Genomic DNA, 21,142 nt, shown 5'->3' with positions numbered 1-21,142 from the left:
TTGTTTAGTCTTCTGAAAAATGGGGCAGGAGCTCTCCCGGGCGTTGTATTCGGTGTTGTTCTTTTTGTAGTTCTTGCAATTGATACAGGAAGGTCTAGAATTTCTGTTGGGACAGTCCCTGTAGCTATGATCACCACAGCAATGACTGCAGGTGGTGTTGGTTTGAGAGCAATTTTTTGAAGTGTGTCCAAATCTGCAACAGCGGTAACATTGTGTTATAGGACAGAAGTCAGCCACTTTGCATCTTGTCCATTCCAAGTTTATCCTGTCTGACATTAACAGGAGTTTCCTGAGACGAGGCGTGACCTCCACTGCCCAGTTAGTGAAAGAGTTATTTTTCTTGCCCACGGCAAACCTAATCGTGAAAGCATTTTCCAGTTCCTCTATTGTAAAGTTCTGGCCAATGATGTCATTTTGGCTGTATAAAAGTTTAGGGAGTTCTTCACGGGTGATTTCAGCTGGTACAGAGAATATGGTGAGGTACGTCATTCTTTTTTTGGGTTTTCTAGCAGTGATTTCAGGAATTTTTTCTTCAATGTTCTTTTGTAGTATTTTAACATCCTCTTTACTCCTTAGGTCTATGGCAAGGCCACCTTGCCCTATGTTACGAATTCTTTTTATTCCAATACGAAGATGGGAAGGTCTAATTTTTTCATATAACATTTTCCTTAGGTTGTTGCAGCTTTTGTCTTCACCTCTGTGATAAAGGAGCAATACCTCAGGTCTGGTCATGGGAGTCTTGAAAGCCTCTGTTGAGCTTAATATCTTTTCTGATTGAAGAGCACTACTAAAGGACTTTTGAGGAGTGCTGTTGTAGTGGCAGTTGGAGTGAAGCTTATCCAATTTTTTTTCAACACAGGTTTGAGTTTGTAGTATGCTATTAATTGGCCCATCTTCGATGAAATTGTTTAGTTTGGTTGATAAATCCTCCATTTGTTTCTTGGTAGAATCAGAGTTCAGCTTTTTAACCATGCCCTTCACCTCCTTATTAATCTGATCATTACTCTTACAGATATTATCAGTTTTGTAGATGATTTCTTTGAGAGTGTTGCCAAGTTCTGGCAAGTGATGTTCGGTAGAGCAGTGGGATTTGGGAGGCAAGAGGACAGGCATTGGCAGAGTTGTGCCATTAATGAGTATCTCATTCTGTAAAGGAGATGTAATTCTTTTTCTTCTTGGGGTAACAGAAGTAGAAGGGGCATTCAGAGTGTGTCCTTCTTTAATAGCATGTGAAGTTGGTTCTGTTACTGAGGCACACTTTTTGGAGATGGTATCCTTTGCCAAGTCAATGATATTCTGAATTTGGTCAGACAAATATCTTGCATGTTTACCAGTGCCAAGCTGCCCATTAGGATTATCAGCAAGGTAAACCTTCACCTCACCAGCGATTCTGTATGCATTGCCCAAAAAGGTGGAAAGGGCCTGTGACTCCATGGAAGCAGTAAAACTGTAAGAACAAACAAACCTGAGTGTTAATGAGTAAAAGAGTGTACAGATGGCTCAGTAGCCAGAGACAGCTCTGCACTATTGATAAAATAACCAACAGTGCAGAGAGATAACCTAGATAGATAACCTAGATAGATAGATAGACAGATAGATAACCTAGATTAGTAACCACCGACAAATAGGCTTACCCAGGTTGAGAGGACGCAGAACACGTGTTGCCAGGCATAGAAAAGTGTGGTGGTAAAGTGTCTTAGTAAATGGGCTGTGCAAGACCAAAGCAGTGTTCAGTCCAAAAATAAGGACAGTACAATAAATTGTTTTTGTGACAAGTGTCCATAAAGGCAGAAACACCGACGAAGCTGAGGTCAGTAGCTGATAAGGACCAGGCTGATGTACGGAAAGGCCAAGCAAGCTTGGCCCTTGACAGCAGGGGCTGCTGGCTGGATGCACAGTACCTGTCTGCTGCTGTTGTCTGAGTGCCAGACAAGGCACCTGTTGGCACTTAACAACCTTCAGGGCAGAAGGGGGGATGAACCAATCCTGCAATCAGTGATCCCTCCAAACAAAGCAAAGTTAGGCAAGAGGTGCCCAGCTATTCCAACACAGTCTCTGTTGGTGAGACACCTGTCTTGACTAGACAACCCTGGCTAGACACAACAAAAACAGACACCTGCAGATGCAATACAAGAGCACTTATTCAACACACACCAAGTAATCCACAAGGCACATTATATCCAATAGAGACACTGGCACAGAGTTATCCAAGATGGTCACCAAACACTGACTTCTGCTCAAGAGGAGCTAAACCAGCCAGGAGGGCAACATGGCAACTAAGAATTCAGAAGTAATACAGGTGACATCAATCCAAGAGCTCCCATTAGGTCCCACAAATGTTGGTGGTGACTGGGGGTCGTTGGCAACAAATAGGTTGCTCCCTGCCAAGAAATTCTCGACTGCCTCCCCCTGGGATCAAGATCCTCACCTCCCCATGTGGGAGAGTGGGCATTAAGATCACCGGCGATGACGAAGGAGCTGTCTTGAAAATGGTGCGTTATATCTTGTATTGTGTGAAGAACGTTACCAATATTTTCCTTGCCTGGTGCATAGACACTTATAACCACTAAGCTGTGGTCTCCAAGTTGAGTTTCAATGCAAGTAATGTACTCAATGGTAAATTGCCTATGGTGGAACACAGCAATCCTGTTATTGGGGATAACGATAGCAGCCCATGGGCTTTTATTAACACCTTGCACCACCAGGTGCCTGTGAGGAATGCAGGCCACCCTCTTCCTGACACAGTAGGGCTCCTGGAGCAGAACAATGTCAAACTGGGTAAAATCATTGCCGAGAGAGGACGCAGCACTAATAGAGCGTTGGAGATTGACTTGCCGAAATTTAATTCCAGTGTGGTTACTCCCCATAATCGGTCCTGTTTATAATAATATTTTTGATGTGCTTGTATGCAGGGTAGCTTTTATGAAGGTGTTGTGCATATGGTTCCTCTCCTTCTGAAGATGACAATTGTGGCATTTTGGGGTCTTGCTTCTGTGGAGGCAGTCCTTGTACCTATGGGGGCCAGTGCAATGACTGCAGATTTCTGCAGGTTGTTCACAATACTCACTGGTGTGGCCGAATCCGCAACATTTGTAACACTGCAGAATGGAATAATGTTCCTCAGTGGAACATCGTGCCCATTCATTATTTACTTTTTTAAGTTTCTTAAAGATGTTCAGAATGGCAGGAGAAACATCGGCTACCCAATTGACAGTGTCATTGTTACCGCCAGTACCAAGTGCAAAATGTAAGTTAAGGTCTTCTTCAAATTGTTCTTTGCTTTGGTTTGCTTGTAGGGCTTCGTTTTGTTTGAAGATGCAGTGCATAATTTCATCTTTCTCTAAATATCTTGGTACATTTTTAATTAGGACTTTTGGCTTTCTCTTGTTGGGGACCATTACTTTTAGGTTTGGTGTCTTATCTCTTAATTCCTTTTCTAATGCTTGCAGCTCGTGTTTTGAATTAACATCGATGGCTATTCCCTTTCTATCTATCTTCCTAAAGCCTCTGATCCCTACCTTTAAGCTACTAGGATTAATTTTTTCCTTGATTGTTTTCTTGGTCTCCTCCGGATCAGCATTGTTTTCAGTTGGTTAGACCAATAAAGTACACAGGGAGTTTCCATTGTTTGGTTTTGAGTGGTTGGTATTATACTTTACTGCTTCACTATAGAGTTGTCTACCATCCCCACTGCACACCCCATCACCAGGTGTTTTACCCAGCTCCCTAATTTTCAAAACTTGGACCTCCAGACTTTTAGTTGCTTCAACAGCCTTACTAATATCTTCCTGTGTATTCAGTAAGGTTTGGTCAGCTTTCAGTTTAGAGATGATAGCCAGAGACTTCTGCTGAGTTACCATCAATTGGATGAGATCTTCTTTGGTAGTAAGCATAGCTAACTTTTGTTTAAGGGATTCTTGGTAGCAGTAGGTCTTAAAAGAAGCCACTGCCATGTCAATGACCTTAGTGAAGTGTTCGGTTATCACACACACTTGCTCTTTAGCACCTAATTTATTATTGTAGTTATTTGCACAGTAACCTTTGAGTTCAGCAAGCACCTTGTGGGATTTTGTACTAAATTCTTTAATTATGTGCTTAGGCATTATGGGAGCAATGACGAATAAGACTTGAGAGACAAATGGTGAGTCAAAAGCCTTTAAATAAACTGGGAAAATAAAAACGCCGTTGTGCTTAGCAGGTGCCGATCGGCGAAAGATGACCAGTAACAAAACTTGGTGAAGGAAATGAAACGTTTGAACCGTATAACTAGCAGGGTGACGAAATACACTGATTCCTGTCACGAAAATACACAACAGACAAAACCAAAGCCCATAGCATGCAATACGCCAAACCGGCTACGTCGCGCCCAGTGGCTAGTCCGACCATGTGGCGAAGATACAGTCCTTTGTCTAACGGTAAAAGTTTACCTGATGATAGCTCGGCGAATAATGCACGGACTAAGACCAAATTCACGGAGCAGGTAAATGAGCCAGCAGACTAACAAAAACCGTCAGGAACAAAATCGGATCGCAAACGGGGGGGCTGATGCGGGCCGACTAATGTCCAAAAATTCGGATGGCAATAACTCCGAAAATAATTATCTGATTTTAATAAAACAAGCACTCACAGTTAGCAGACGTAAAGCTGAATCTATTGGTCTATCATAGTCAAAAAACCAGCGAGAAATTCCGGAGAAAACGCAATCCAAAAACGGAGCACAAGTACACACACACACACACAGCCACCTGTGTCACCCGGTCTCAGACTTTTTGGCTAAGTGAGTTAGTGTCTTCATTCTTGTGACCACACCTTTTTTCAGTCACAGAAATGTAGATATTTCATCTCCTGTTTACGTTAGCCAAGAATATCTCTGTTTTGGTCCCCTCAATACACACATTTTTCAATATCCCAAGTTACAGATCATTCATTCAACGGCACTGTGATCACATTAAAGTTCATTACAGTTTTTCCTAGTGGACGTGCACTAATCATCATGAAGGATGTTGTCCACTTTGTCGGTTCACACTGTTACTGCAGTTAGCAGTTGCTGCTATAACAGTTATTGGTTGCAGAAGACTTCCCAGCACCTCATTCGTCTTTTGACATTGCTGTAATTGATTGTTGCTTTCCCATAAATAGTTTTAAGCTGTCTATGGATTTGTTACACTACAACTCTTTATTTCCAGGAACTTGATAAACTGCTTGTTGCTTCTGCTGATTTTCCATGTTTGTTTTGCCATTTAATCGAAAATACCCAGATAGTTAGAAGACATGTAAATTATATGATATATTAACATTTAGACATTATTTTTTAGGACATCCTTCATTTTTATAATTAAAAAATATTATTTTACATTGATATGGTACTATAAAGTTCAGTTAATTTTTATAACAATTAAATTTTGAACTGAACTGTCACAAACAAAACCTTTTTTACCAGTAATTGAACTAAATAAAACTTCCTTCCACCAACAAGGCCTGTAATAACAATTTTTGGCATCTCATACAAAAAAACCAAGAAATGGCTTGCAGAGGAGCACATTATAGTCCTGAAAGTGGATAAAAACAAGTCTCTCGTCCTATTAAAGGAAAGTTCCTACAGATCACTCATGCAGCAGTACATCATTGACACGGACTGTGAACCTGTCGACAAAAACTACATAAACAAGCTACACTCTAGGGCAGGCCTGGCCAACCTGCGGCCAGGCCTGCCCTAAATTCAGAATTAGTACATTCTGTTCTGAATGTAGCTTTTGGCATGTGGGAAATCAGTGATTAACAGATGAATTAGTAATTAGGTGATAGAAATAACTGTACAGTAATACCCCGAACTTACGCGATTATCGCTTGGTCCCATCTATCGCATAAGTCGAATTCGTGTAAGTCGGGGTATAATTTCGTATATAAATACAAATTACTTTTAAATGGGGCCGGAACTAAAGAAAACAATAATTTAGAAAAAAATGTTTCATAAAATCTTAGATAATACATATGTATAACAAATTATATTATTAAAATCGTAAACCAAAATTATTTTGATGTAGAAGGATTCATAAAATCTAACAAATTCGTCTGACGGCTCAAAGATAATTTTTTATCCCCCCCAAAATTTCCTCGTAGCATGCTAATAATGTTTTTATTTCTCGTTTTGTAGAAGAAATGTGCTCTTCGTTGCAGTCTATATTTTCTTAAATTTGTAACCCTTTTTCAATTAAACTGAGGCATTCTGTCAAGTTTCCAACCACCATTCCATCTTCTGATTGAACTGGGTCTAAAGAATCAAGTTCTTCAATGTCTTGCTCTTGCTCACGCATTTCTATGAGCTCATCAATTGTCAGCTCCTGATAAAGATAAAGTTTTTGTTTTCTTGTTTGGTGCAGAAGAATCGGTTCTACTTCGTTTGGATGACATAATAGACTCTCTCAAGTCTCCATAGATATAACAAACACAGAAATAAATAACACACGATAAATTGTAGCTATGCGTCAATTCCGTGCGACACATGCAAACATGTAAGCTGAACAATAGTGTGGGGGAGTGAGTAATCAAGAGTTTCATGGCGCTCAAACAAAAGACGAATCGTCAAGATTTGAAAGTCGCATAACTCCAGGTTCGCGTAAGTCAAGGTATTACTGTACTCCAAACATTATAAATTAATCATTTATTACAACAGGTTTGTACGTTCACGCTAACTAAATATAGTTAGTATGAACGTACAGATAAAGTAAAACAATATTACAATTTGTTGATAATGTGTTAAAAGCGACAGTTCATCGGTTAACACAATTGTTATGTGTAAATTGGTACACCGATGTTCCCTCAAAACACAAAAATAAAATATCCCCCTTGATTTATTCTTTGATTCATTGAGCCGATGCAACGATTGTTTTATATGAAGACTGTTCCCAAAGGAACTTTAGCATAAGATCTTGCTGGAGGGACCAATAACAAAGTTTTTCTCAACAGATGAAGGGATTTTCTTTTATAATAGAAGGCACTTGATGCTCTTCTATATACAAAATGAACAGGCAAACATCATCAAATTTTTCCCATGCATAATAATGGACAGTAGATGACCTGTGTTCTGCAGTTATTAGGCATAATAAATGCAGAACTAGATATATTTTGTGATAAACTTTGTTAAATATTTTATGATAAAAGAAAAAACTATACAGTAATTTCAATTTCCATTTTAACGAGTAGTCATTCTGTCCATAAAAAGTATAAACACGCATTCTCAAAGATTTGAAATGTGTGTTTGTACTTTTTGTTAGTTTTGGTATTGAAAGACTAACTCGGGTTGGGTGCGCAGTAGTCTCTTGGCATTGTATAGTTTAAAACGGAAGTGGACACAAGGTTTTTTAAAATGTTAATTTAAATGGGTAAATAAATAAATTTTTGGTAGAATTATGCATAAACTTAGGGGACATTTTGTAGCAGTGTCCCAAACACAAGTAGATAAACAAATGAATTAATAATTATTCAATAGCTAGGTAAATAGACTTTAGTGTAGAAAATGATTGATGGCAATGTAAATTTTTTGATCCGCATGATTTGTTGGGATTTTAAAGGAAATAAAATGTTATTTCACCTCTTCGATTATTAACTAAATCCAGACAGATATATTATTTTAAAAATATTAAGATTTTCAGCAAATTTGAATAGATTTTACAAATGTCTGACTTTTTATGCTTGTTTCAAATTTTTTACCCCATTTTAAAAACTTACATTTAACTAAACTGTGATTACTACTCCCTTGATTTCTCATTAAGTGCACTTCCTATGATCAATTTAATATTTTTATTGAAGTTTAGTATTGGGTTTTCTATTTATAAAATAAAATTATGCCATTACTGTGATTTCTCTTTTAATCATAAAAGATTACTCAGTACTGCAAGGATTCAGATATATGTTTTTTAAGAAAATTCCAATAAAGTATAAAAAAACAAATTTGTAGTGACAAAATAGTTCATTAATTGATAATTGACATCTTACGACATTCCTTTTCTTACAGGCTACTGAGAGAACTGGTGTTTTTACTTTCTGCTTAGTAGATTTTTTTGGTCCGAACTGCCGCAACAGTTAATTTGCATAATAGTAAGACTTACATATACTGTAGAACTTGTAAACTTACAGGAAACCCCCTTTCAAAGTTTCCTACAAAAGGAAACTGAATGCAGAGAGAAAAAACTTCTGGATCCTACAGAAACCTGCAGGATAGTTGTTGTGATATGTTGTTAGTTCATCAATTAATGATCTATTTCATCCGTACGAATTGGCTTATACAGAGCTGGAATTTTTTAAAATTGAAAAGTGAAAGCCCTTTACAAAATATTATAGAAATTGTAACACTTTGTACTATCTATTAATTAATTGGGCCGCAATTTGAAAAACTGTAGACTTATAAATTTCCACTGTCTTCTGTCTGTTTCTTTTCTAAATTTCAATGAAATCAATGGAATAGGGTAGATCCATCCCATTCCAATCGATTAGAATTTCATTACTATTTATTTGTATAAATTTTACCATTGGTAAATAACAAGGCATACTTCAGCAAGTTCACAAACTGTAATATCAACCTTATAAAACCTCAGGCTATCTGAATCATAAATACAGGGTGGTGTATCTGATGATAAATAAATCATTTGTCTCATGCAACAGAATTTACTTCTGGTTGACTATAATATGTTACTTTCTATTAGCTGTAAATCAGTATCTTATTTTTATCTTGAGGAAACCATGTTTTATGTTTTCTTTCTTGCGAAGACACAATGCAGTGACAGTGGTTTAAAACACTGGGCAAATTTTCATCCTTTATTCGGTTGGATAAGGATGAATAAAGAATGAAAATTTGCCCAGTGTTTTAAATCTACTGTCACTACATTGTGTCTTCGCATGAAAGACAGTATCTTATTGTTTATCTACAGTATCACACAGAAGCGCCGCTAGCTGTTTAAGCACCCGTGTGCAATACCGATTATGCTGCCCCTGTTTAACTACAACTACCTATGCCGAGCTTGCCGGCAATACCAATTTGCTGCCCCCTGGACGTGCTGCCCGTGTGCGGTGCACACCTGCTTACGGTGGTCCTGGTATCACATAACTTCTGACAACATATTTGATATGTTGTTTACTAGTTGTTTTTAGAAAAGGTTATGTTAACTATTAATATTTACAGTAGTTTCTATTTAATAGTTAAACTAGAAAGTAATAAACTTATATATAAAAATGTTTCTTGTGGGTCATAAACAATGAAACGAGTACAAAACGTCCCATTGTTCAAATTAGGTTTGATGCTTCCGGTCGAGAATCCAGTCATAGCAGAAGCAATATTTCTCTGCCTCCTCTCAGGAAATTTAGAACTAAAGAAAGAAAACAGGCAATTGAGGTCATGAAGAAAAAGACTAAATCCCTTATTGATGAATTTTTGCATAATTCTGATTTTAAGGTATGTAAAATTCTTCAACAGTAGCAATTTAATTACATTAATGTACAGTATGTTGCACCAGCTTACTTGATAAAATAAATGTGTTTTTGATTATAAGAATTTGTATTACTTGACAATATAAATGTTACAGTAAAAACTAGTTTTTAGTTAAAACGTATTTTAACTAGTCAAAACTAGTTTTTTACCGAATGTCATTAAAACCCGTTTTGTCTAGTTAAAACTAGAATTTACTGTTGTACAGTACATGTTTTGATTTTAGATAAAACTAGTTTTAACTTTTAACATTAGTTAAAACTAATTTTAGTTACATAAATATGTTTGGGGAAATAAATAAAGTGATGATTGGGATTAAAACATTTGTATTATTTAATATGATATTTATTGAAAATATTGATCACATATCTGTGTTGTTAACATTAACATTAATTAACCCTTTGTCCCCGAAGGCACCGATCGATCGGTACCCTGGCTTTTTAAGCAAAACTTCGCCGTTACTTTGGTAAATATCGATTTTTGTAAAATTTATTAACAACAGATATAATCCCGTTCGATACGAAGTGAATAAAGTATAATAATTCATTATATTAGTTGATAGCAGTATAAAATTTTGATTTCAAACAAATGTTTGATACAATGTGCGATAATTTCACAACGAATAAACATACACGCATAAGTGTTATATCGAATTGTAGAAAACAATATTCTACGTCTTTCTGGCTCGGTGCCAGCAAACAACTATGTAACTAGACAATGTGAATTTTCACAAAATGTTACAAATTGTCAAGTTTGTGTGTCAGTTCTGATATATATTTTTTTCTTATAAATTTTTCTAATAAAATGTATTGAAAAATATCGTATTTAAAACTGAAGATATTAATAAATGTAAGTGATTTTTTTTTTCATATAGATATAATGATAATTTGATTTTTGGTGAACTTTTAAAATAATATCGCCTGACTGACCTATATTGCCTTAGGAGGGATCGCAAAATAAACATAAACGAGATGTCGGGGGAAAAGGGTTAATTGATTGTCTTTGTGGTCTGTTTAAATTTTATAATCATCTTTCATTTTATGACCCGATTTAAGCAATATGAAGTAACAATGAGAAATTTCAGCCTTTGCTTGGAAAAGCCATTGGCTACGTCAATTGGCAAATCTCAACTTTTGACATTTTAATCCTTACAAAAATTTTGGATTTGTTCGCTTACATAAGTGCGAATTTTCTCAAACTCAAATTAAATCCTGTTTCAAAGCAGTTTCACGAATGGCTGTAAAAAAATAGTTTTTGCAACACAATTAAAAAATATTTTTTTTATGCGGTCAACAGGGACCGCATAAAAAAAGTCTCACATAGAAAATAACTCAAAACCGTACGAAATAGAATTTATTGACAACATATGTCAGCACTTGACTGCATCGTCTGGTCTATCGTCTGTTTTACATATTTTTGTCCAGGTGGTGTTTTGTTGACTTAAAAAGTAAATTAATTCATTTTTCGCATATTCATGCAATAATATTACTATAATAAGTGCATTTATGCTATAATAAGTTTATTTAGCTATAATAAGTCAACGTAAGACATGACGAATTGCACGAGATTAGTCGCCAACTATACCGCACAAATTAAAAATTCGCATTAAAAAAATCGCACAAATAAAAATCGCACATAAAAAGAGCGCATAAAAACAGGTTTGACTGTATTTAACTATTTTTTATATGTTCCAGGTGAGGTTTCAGTAAGTAGGTTTGATAGGAAGAAACTGTTGCCTAGGCTACCATTGTTGCAGAAATATTTGGACCTAGAGATTTGTCTAGAATTACAAGTGTTGTACGCCTTACAAGCGATTGTAAATCGTTTAGAACATCCAAAAGGTAAGCCTGTTTTATCACGGGTGGTACTTTCTCGTCAGCAGACGATACTTACGGCTATTTTTTTATGTCTACAGGTTTATTGATCAATATCTTCCAATTTTTGGACGACCAAGACATATCTGACGAGGCCTTCATACAGTGGGAACAGAGCACGGATCCTTCCGAACAGGAAGGAAAGAGTGGCATTAAACGACCGTCGCAGACTTTATGCTTTGGATACGAGAACAAGCAGGACGACTCTATAGAAGAAAATTGATCTTTATTGTAAAATTAAATTTTTTCTTTCATACTTCACGATTTTTCAAAACAAAAGTTCGAATACTACATCGGATGATTCCAGGTTTTAACGAGACAGTTAGTGAATTTGGATCGATCTGTTGATATCCCATAAAGCCTTGGCACATGTACATTTAGGTTTAAAAAAAAAAAAAAAAAATTGGATCTAAAGAGGGAAAAAGTTGCAGTGCAAAATTGCTTATAAAATTGTGCCTTACTCAATGTTGCAAGGAAAGATTCTGGAAGGTCATAAAAGAGATCGCCGATTGCGGCATTTAATAATAATGAATTACTCTGTTGATATCTCAGCTCGTGTACATTAGAAAATATTAATGATTCTAAAAAACAAGAAAAGAAAAAGGAATTAAATATAATAATTGCATAAAGTCTACCAAAGTTTTTTGAGAATAATTTGTGAAATGTATTTATATATATGTTACTGTGAAGTCCGAAATTGGAGAATGTCGACAAGTACGGATAAGCTTTGGTAGAAGTCGAAACGACAAGCCGCTTCTATTTGTTATACTTTCAAACACTGCTGTTTGTCAGTCTTATGCGATGTTAGGTTAGGTAAGGTAAGATTTGTCCCTGAGAGAAGGGTACGTCAAACTCTTCATAGAGTATTTTTTTAATTTAAACTTTGGTAAAACACTATTTGTATGCTTGCTAATTAGTTTTTGGACAAGTCGCGAGTTTTGTCAAGATAAGAGAACAATATGAGAAGTTTTAATGTCGATTCTTTTAGTCTGTTGGCAACTAGAAAAATACCAGTTTCAGAGTTCAAGATGGTTAATATGTGTAACTAATGAATAGTACTTGCTTAATAATATAGAGATAATACTCCATCAAAGGATGACGTAATTTATGCATGCCCAAAAAGTTTATGCTTGCTTCAGACATGTTAACTTGTTTTAGGCTTTCGTCTTTACGTGCAGTTTGGTATGGACAAAAAGGAAAGAGGTCTATTATCTTAAGTGTAAACTTACTAAAAGAAGAAAGTCAAAACTTTTGTTCAAACTTTTATTGTCAGTTTAAAATGTTTAAGTTTAGTGAGAACTTGTAGAAAACAGAGCCAACAGTCCTCCCGCGGTTCCCACCGACAGCACGTAGTTCCTATTTTTACGTTAAGGAAGTACGATTAAATTGGTGAAAAATTTTTTAAAATACGGTAGAGCGTCGACCGTCCAAAATAATCCGAGCCTGTATCGGATAATCGATCGTGCTTAGTAAGGAAATAATTTTAAAATGAGTCGCGAGCTTCTGGTTGTAGTGTTTTTCTATCATTGGAAACACAGATTATGTAATAATTATTGTTGGCAAAGGCTTTCCGGAATTACTCGGACGATCGAAGCTCTACCGTATTTATATGTAAAGTTCATTAAAATGCCACCGCGTCGATACGAAGACGAACGGTAAAAGGATACACGCTGGGCGTAAACGATCGCATCACGTAAAAGGAAGCGACCGTGATGAGCATTAAGTATAAAGCGTTGTTGTAAAAGATGGAAAACGTGGTCGCTTCGTAGTCGGCCACTTCGTTCTTCTTCCATAAAATTCTACAAAAAAAGTAATAAAACAAAATGAAAAATTACAAGACCCTCCATCCGTATTCTTCTCGGGTAACAAAATTGGGTAAATTATACTAGAGCTCTGTTTGCTGATAAACAAAACTACTGCATCTTTGGACAATTATTCCAAAAAATAAGTGTGATGATATAAATCAGGGATGGGCAACCTTTTTCTATGTAAGGGCCACATTTGAAACTTCAGAATTGACGCGGGCCGCACATAAGAAGAAAAAAAATACGGGTAAATCACAAATATTTATTCATAATGAACATAGGTATACTGTACTTAATGTGACTGCTGGAATTGATGCGAATGTAATATATCAGATATATTTGGCTGAATATTTGTCATCGCTAATTTTAAATTATTTTTTAGATGAGAGTCCGTTAGCCGATTTCTTGTTTTACTTTTTACTAAATTCATTGCGGAAAAAAAACTGTTCGCATACGTAAGTTGTACAAAATAAGGACAGAATTTTTGCCGCATACTTTCTTAAGTTAGGAAATTGATTTTCTTTGATAAAAGTTTTATAAAAATCTACCAAATTTTTTTCTTTAAAAGCATCTTTCAAATCTTTATTAACTCCAATTGAAGTTCATTTGGTACGTTTCCTACCTTTACTGAAAAAGGTGCCGTAATTATTCGTATTTCTTTTTCTCGGCTAAGAAATTTTTCGAATCTATCATATTTTAAAATTCTTGTTCTGGTTTTTCGACTTTCTCTGCATATTTAAAATAATTTTTAAGTTCGGTGCGTTGTAATAAAGTGGAGAAAAGTGACAATTTTTGTTACGCAATTGCGTGCTCCATAATTTGAGCTTGGATATAAATGCTTTTATAAACGTTATAAATTCAGATATGATAAGATTTTTTCCTTGTATTTTTATATTTAATTCTGACAAATGCATTGTAATATCGACAAAAAACGCAAGATCTGTCAGCCATTCGCAGTCTGAAAGTTCTTTAACAGGTTTTCCTTTCATTTCCATAAATAATTTTATTTCTGGTAAGAGATTGTAAAATCTTTGTAAGACTGAAGATTTGCTTAACCATCTGACGTCAGTAAAATAAACAACGTCATTATTTTCAGCATCAATATCAGACAAAAATTCTTTAAACTGACGATGGTTCAATGCGCGACCTCTCAGAAAGTTCACTGTGGATACTACTGTATCCATAACATGTTCCATATTAATTTTCTTAGCGCATAAATTCTCCACGTGCAAAACACAACGGCAAATAAATAAATCATTTGGATTTTCGTTTTGTGCTGATTTATCCGAGAGAATACCAATTAAACCGCGTCGCTCTCCTCCGAAAGACTGGGCGCCATCAGTTGTAATTCCACTCAGTTTTAATAGTGAGAGTTCATTTTTTTCCAAGGTTTTTTCAAAAGCCCCGTACATAATCTCTCCTGTAGTATTTCCTTTTAGCCCAACTAAATCTAAAAATTCTTCAGTAATGTTTAATTCTGAATCAATGCCTCCAATGAAAATTGCAAGTTGAACCGTATCTGTTATGTCGGTGGATTCATCCAGACAAATGGAAAAATATTCAAAGGCTTTTACTCGTTTTTAATGATTCGTCAACATTATCTGCCATTTCATCGATTCTTCTCGCAACCGTTCGTCGAGATAAACTAATATTTGCAAAAATCTTCTGATCAGGACATATAATTTCAACTGCTTTTTCAATACATCTATATATATAAAAACGAATGTACAGGATGTCTGTCTATTTGTCCTTCATGCATTACTATACCATTTATCCGATTGCCATGAAACTTTGGGAAGTTGTTTAATACATTCCCGCGAAGGTTTGTGACATATGTGAAGACCACCATTTCCCCCCTTTCAAAAATATATTTATATATGAATTAAGGCTTTTATGTCCAACAGATGGCGCTAACTTCCAACGACTTAAGTTTGCTTTTCTGCGAGGCATTATGTTTTTCTGTGAGAATGGACTAAAGCAGATCATTTTCTATCTATCTATATAAATAAAATATAACGTTCGTTTGTTCCTACCAATTCCTTTGAAATTTTGACACCACGTTGCATTCGAATACGCACGTGTTTTTATATAGGCCCTAATATACATGTCGAAATTCCCTCCACTGGGGGGAGAGGGACAGGATTAAGGCTTACTGTGAAGAACTCTGCTTTTATTATACTATTTTAGACACGTTTTTGATTGCGTTAAAACGCAATAGGGTACGTCAAGAAAATGTACTGTACACTAAGGGATTTTTTGAAATTCACCCCACGGGGGAAATGTTATACATTTATAATAGATACATTTTGAGCCACAACAACGCGTGGCTGGGTCAGCTAGTTGCTTTATAAACATTCCATCAGAATAACAATGAAGAGTTTTTGCCAATAGATTACAGATTTCATAACTAGCTTTTGTTACGGATTCAGATTCATTATTTGTTTTCATTAAGAATGCTTGCCGGGAGGTTACGGCTTTCATCAGTTTTTCCACTTTCTGTTTTCTTAAGTCTCCAGTAAACCGGTCGTATTTATTGGAATGTTTAGTGGTGTAATGCCTTTTAACGTTATATTCCTTAAAAACTGCAGTACTTTCCGAACAAATTAAACAAACAAGATTTTTTTTCATAATGAATGAAAAAGTAATCGTATTTCCACGACTCATTATAAATTCGATTTTCATCTTCCGTTTCTTTCTTGTTGACATCTATAAATTGAGGATAAATAAAATGAATAAAATACTGCACTAATAAATATAGTAAAAGCTCGCTGTAACAAACTACTATGGAATTGAAGATATTGGTTCATCACAATGAAAGTCCATTTTATCGCGATAAGTCATTACTACGGACTAAGTTCTGTTGTTTTTCTCTCGCTATCGAAATGTCTGAAGTTGTCTATTTATTCCGAGACATTTCTTTATCAACTTTATCTTGATATATTTCGTTAGATTTAAGATGGAAAATATCTATTTTTTGTATTAAATCTAAAGCTTATCGTCTTCTTTTATGATCCATATCTTCGCTTTACAAACAAATCCACGACGCATCACTCGTGGCGAAATGAAACCAAAACTGAACAATGCTAGGCTGCAATTTTTAATCACATTTTTAATTAATATGTTCTCCGCCTCAAATTAGTAGTGACTTTTCCCCCTACAGCGTACTTTTCCTAGCCATAGAGTCGTGCCGGTCATTTATCTAACTCCTTTCGGGGGAAATTTTTGGATTGAAATAACGTGACACGGGTTTTGAACCGGAAGTTCGTAAATAGTTAATTGGGGCCTCCTGCCCCTAGTTTAAGGAAAGACAGACAGACGGACGACAGTGGGAATTTATAGATTTGCAAATTTTTCAAATTGCAGTCCAAAAACAAGTCGATCGGAAAACGAAACCAAAACTGCATGTAAGGTGAAAATCTACATCGAAAAAATGATTAAAATATACTTTATATTAATTTTGTATTTACTTTTGTCAAATGAAATGAATAAAACTACGACTATGGTGAAATAACTAGTCACTTCTCGACTTACGACGGGGTTCGGTTCCGCAACTTCGGACGAGGTGATCGTAACTCGAGTAGTGACTAAATGAAACGGCGACTAAAAAGTCCGTAATAACCATGGTCTGCGAGGACTAAAAAATAATTCGAAGTAGCAGGAGTCCATTAATAGTAAAAATGTAGAAAATACCAAAAAAATTAAATGCAACGATACAAAGCGTTGGTATAACTTTACAGCTCAATATGAAGTATCGAGTGAAGTCGTATTAAATTACCAGATACCTTGCAATTAGAGTTGGTCCTCGGATTGGTTTATTTTTGCGTCTTTAAGGGGCAATAGAATTGTTTACGAATGCATATTACTCCCTCGAGCTTCGTTTAGTCTTGAAAAAGGGTCAAGCGCGTATGGACAGTCTACGAAAGTACACGTGCATTTGTAAACAATTGTAGCACCCCTTAAAAACGCAAAAATGAATCAACCCAAGGGCCGTCTCTAGCTGCGTCGAATATATATATATATATATATATATACGAAGCGGGTTCTTGGTATTTAGTACGATTACAGACGAGTAGATGTTAGTATTTTAAATTTTTATTTTATAGACGGTTATATTGTTTTGTAATATTTTGTGCGACGCGGGCCGCAGGTTGCCCATCCCTGCCCTAAAGAGTGTATGTAAACGTCCCGGGAATAACTGGTACAGCTGTTTTCAAGGTCAATCGGTTATAAACGAGCTAAAGAACAAGTGTCGAGTTCCGTGCCGAAACGAGAAACTTGGAAGCTTTCTCTTCGGAATTAACGCATTTATTTCGTTCTTTTTAAGTTTAAGGTATTTTTTACGTTTAACTAAACTTATATATTTAAAAAAAAAGTAGTTGTTAACCAGTTAATTTCGAAAATCAATTGTTTTTTTAATCAGATAAGTTTTCAAATAACTAATTTATATCTAAAATACTTTAGATAAGTTTCGACTGAAGATGATAATTTATGTAACCTTTGTAATAATAATAGCAAGTTCCAATCTATATGATAACCGGCCTAAATAAAATTACGCATAAACTCGTACGTTGAATCAACGAAAGGTATTGTAGTTAGAAAAACGACTAATTCAAGGGTCAGAATTATGTTAAGCTTATTATTTTAATTTTGTTTTTGTTAACAATAATCGCTTTCTATAGGGTTCCACGAATTGACGAGAATAATCCAAAAATAACTGATCAGAATCGTCTCGAAGCGCACAGGGAAGCACAAGAACGTCTTTCGAAAGAGAAGTTTTGAGGATCGTAACGTGAATAGAAAAGGTAAAGAAATCTTTTGTATTTGATACAGGAGCTCTTCTACTTACATATATTCAACTTAGGAAGAATATCAATACCCTTTATCAATTTTGTTTTTGTTTTTCTGTTTTTAAATAATGTTTAAAGATCCATTTACGCACAACAGTGACGTACTGGCACATTGCAGTGAATATTTGCCTGTAGGAAATCATTGATCTAGTTTTAAACCACTCTGTCCAGACTCGTCCGTCACAGTGCTGTGCAGTGGCAGTGGCGTGACCGTACTGTGAAAGTACATTTGATGGGAACGATATTTTCACTGATGGTAAATTTTGTTTTCGAATGGATGACGAACATTTAAATGAAATCGTGCATCAACACCCTGTTTTATTCGATTTATCTCACTCGAAATACGTGGACATTGGGTACGAAATGAATATTTCTCTGTTTTGTTTAATAAAATATGAAATGCATGTTGGGACATTCGAAAATATTCAAAAAAATATAGATTCGTCATCTCAATTTTTTATAGAGTATGAAACTCCCATTCTGTTGATATTTTTTGTCCATGATGTATGCTTTTTTAATTGCATTTCTTTGTCTTCTTCGTCCAAAGATATAGCTATTATACCCAATTCGTCCTCGGAAAAGTCCACGACCACTCGCCCACAGCACGGTCACGTCACGTCGCTGTCACCAAACAGTCACTGTTGTGTTTAAATGGACCCTTACAAGTGATTTTAACTTTTCCTTATGATATGTTCGATGATAAATTTAGTATCTGTTTTTAATATTTTAATTTGTTTTTGTAGTCTACTTTCTGTACTGTGGGATGTGGGAATTCTTTATCTATTATTATTAATGTATAGTATGTATTGGCTTAATAAAGAAATCTATTAGTCAACTTTCAAATTAATTAAATAATTGTAGTTTGATAAATCTTTTGTAATAGCAAATTAATAACTATTAAAAATATTACACCCGTGCCCTTTCCTGGCTACGCCCTTGCACGTATTGCATCGTTAGAAGGACCTTTGTGTAAACCACCACGCGTAGCTTACTTGTGGAATTTGTGTATATTTTTTGTATGTAAACTTAGTTACATGTGGTTTTTCGTTGTCTCCCATTGTGATAATCACACTCCTACATTCCTGCAATTATTTTCTTACGGATCTTTGTGGATCCCACAAACTGCATTTTTTGTTATTGCTTGCAATTTTCATAAACTTTTACATTTAGTGCAAATTAACACTCATAAACTTTAAAAGTCCAGTAGTAAATATTTAATAGAAAACAAACGCTTTTGACCGTACTTTCGGTCTTCTTCGGGTTTAAAAATCTAGTGAGATTCGAACAAGTGAATGCGAAGAACAAAAATTACGAAATTATTTTCAAAAGCATGGAACAGCACAAACAGATTTTTAAAACAATGGAACACTCCAGGCGTGTGTATAAACAGTTACGCATGTGCATTACCATGGTGGTAGATTGGTATATGTAACATAAACACCGATATAAATACATATAAATGAACCAAAAGAGGGTGGGAGTGTGGTTCTTAACTGCTGGTGTGGGCGTTGCCCGTTCCTTCATAGCAGTACTTCCATTCGTGAGACACATTGATGGCATCATTAGAGTTAATACTGTACAATTGGCATGTAACCCGGCTTTTAGTGCTTCAAAACTACATTTAGTGCTTCAAAAATGCAACTAAAATGTAATGTAATAAATTTAGCATTGGAGATAAATACAAGAAGTGTTACTCTGTTATAGTGGAAACTAAAGTTGTGTGGTGTTACAACACCATTTTGATTATTATTATTATTTTATTTATTTCTTGTAACGGTTTGGTTCCACGGTAGGGGAGCCACTGTGGAGGGGTACTTAAGGTGTACTCCCTTGGTTCTTACCACTTTTGTGGTGTGTGATTCGTAAGGAAAGAAAGAGAGAAGTGGACAAGCAAGCCAGAACTACAAAAGGGAAAGTGTGTAGAACTTTATTTTTTCATCCGTTTGCATCGGCATTTTTGGAAACACACTCTTCCGTAAGAACTATCTCACGACTTTTCTATTAGTTGGATTGTACAAGGTGAAATAGTCTTGTGCCAAAACCGGAAAATCGGGAAAATTTTGTAATACAGTAAAGCATCGATTATCCGACTTAATTGGGGACTGGGGTTGGTCGGATAACTGAAAAGTCGGGTAACCGAAAAGTATGAAAAAATACATTATTAGTATAGTGTATTAGGCCTGGTTTAAATACTAGCCTTCCTTTCATTGTCGAGCTAGTGCTGCCAGCTAAAAGATGCAAAAATTTAACAAAAATAATATTAAAGTAGTCAAGACATAACCAAATATTGTAGTGCCACATCACTAGCGGACATTTGAATTTGCCGACTAGAACGCGGTCGATTAATCGGGGTCGGATAATCGATGCTCTACTGTATTAACTTCACGTGCTCAATGTTGTAGTCTTGTCATTTTCGTTGTAAAAATTAAATCGGATTCCCCTTAGTCTGGGACTATTGGGAATTACACTTGTCATTATTAAACTATGCGCGTTAGGTGGGAAAAACCACTTTTGAAACACTCGCTACTAAGCAGTAGCGAGCAGGTAAACGAGCATAAGGTATTCTATTGAATATAAATACATCAAAGAATCGAACATTAATTAACAATATGTGTACAGAAATATTTTTTAGGTTACTATTGGATTTGTCGTCATAATGGAGTTTGACATCTGAAACCAACCTCTAGTTGTTTCTTAGGGTGTACTATAGATTGCACTCTATGGAATTTCGGGACTTTGAATATACGAGGGCTATTTTTAAATAAGGTCCGTTTGTGAATGAAAGTGAGAATAATGCGCAATCACGGCAGTACGCATGCGCTTCTGCTCCGAGCAAGCTTAGCGCGCGTTTTGACGCCATTTGCAGCCATATCGTCCGTCTGTATGCTGAGCTGTAGAAATTTAAAAGGTTTAAGAAAATTGAGTCTCCCGCCGACTGTGAGATACGATCTGTTATTCGATTCTTGAATGCAAGAAACTTGGCAGCAGCGGAAATTCGCCGTCAGATTTGTGAAGTTTACGGTGATAATGCTACGAGTGACAGTAAAGTTCGAAAATGGGTAAGAATGTTCAAGGATGGGCGAGTTAATGTGCACGATGAGCCACGCCCTAGCCGACCTTCTCTGATTTCTGAAG

The 21,142-nt window shown here is 35.7% G+C and overlaps 1 protein-coding gene and 1 long non-coding RNA gene across 2 annotated transcripts in view; one reads left to right on the top strand and one right to left on the bottom strand.

The window, feature by feature from the left end:
* LOC136985840 (eukaryotic translation initiation factor 4 gamma 1-like) overlaps positions 1-21,142 on the top strand; it is a 96,722-nt gene that overhangs the window by 34,630 nt on the left and 40,950 nt on the right. The window lies entirely within an intron of this gene.
* LOC136985682 (uncharacterized) lies at positions 12,605-13,187 on the bottom strand. The gene is made up of 2 exons (XR_010882370.1): positions 13,023-13,187; positions 12,605-12,711 (listed from the first exon to the last, which is right to left on the bottom strand). It is a non-coding gene; the product is annotated as an uncharacterized lncRNA (long non-coding RNA).

This window comes from Centruroides vittatus, unplaced genomic scaffold (genome assembly GCF_030686945.1).
Source record: "Centruroides vittatus isolate TY-2023 unplaced genomic scaffold, ASM3068694v2 contig_1213, whole genome shotgun sequence".
NCBI lineage: Eukaryota > Metazoa > Arthropoda > Arachnida > Scorpiones > Buthidae > Centruroides > Centruroides vittatus.
The sequence above is the reverse complement of the archived record's forward strand: the minus strand, read 5'-3'. Positions and strand labels throughout refer to the sequence as shown.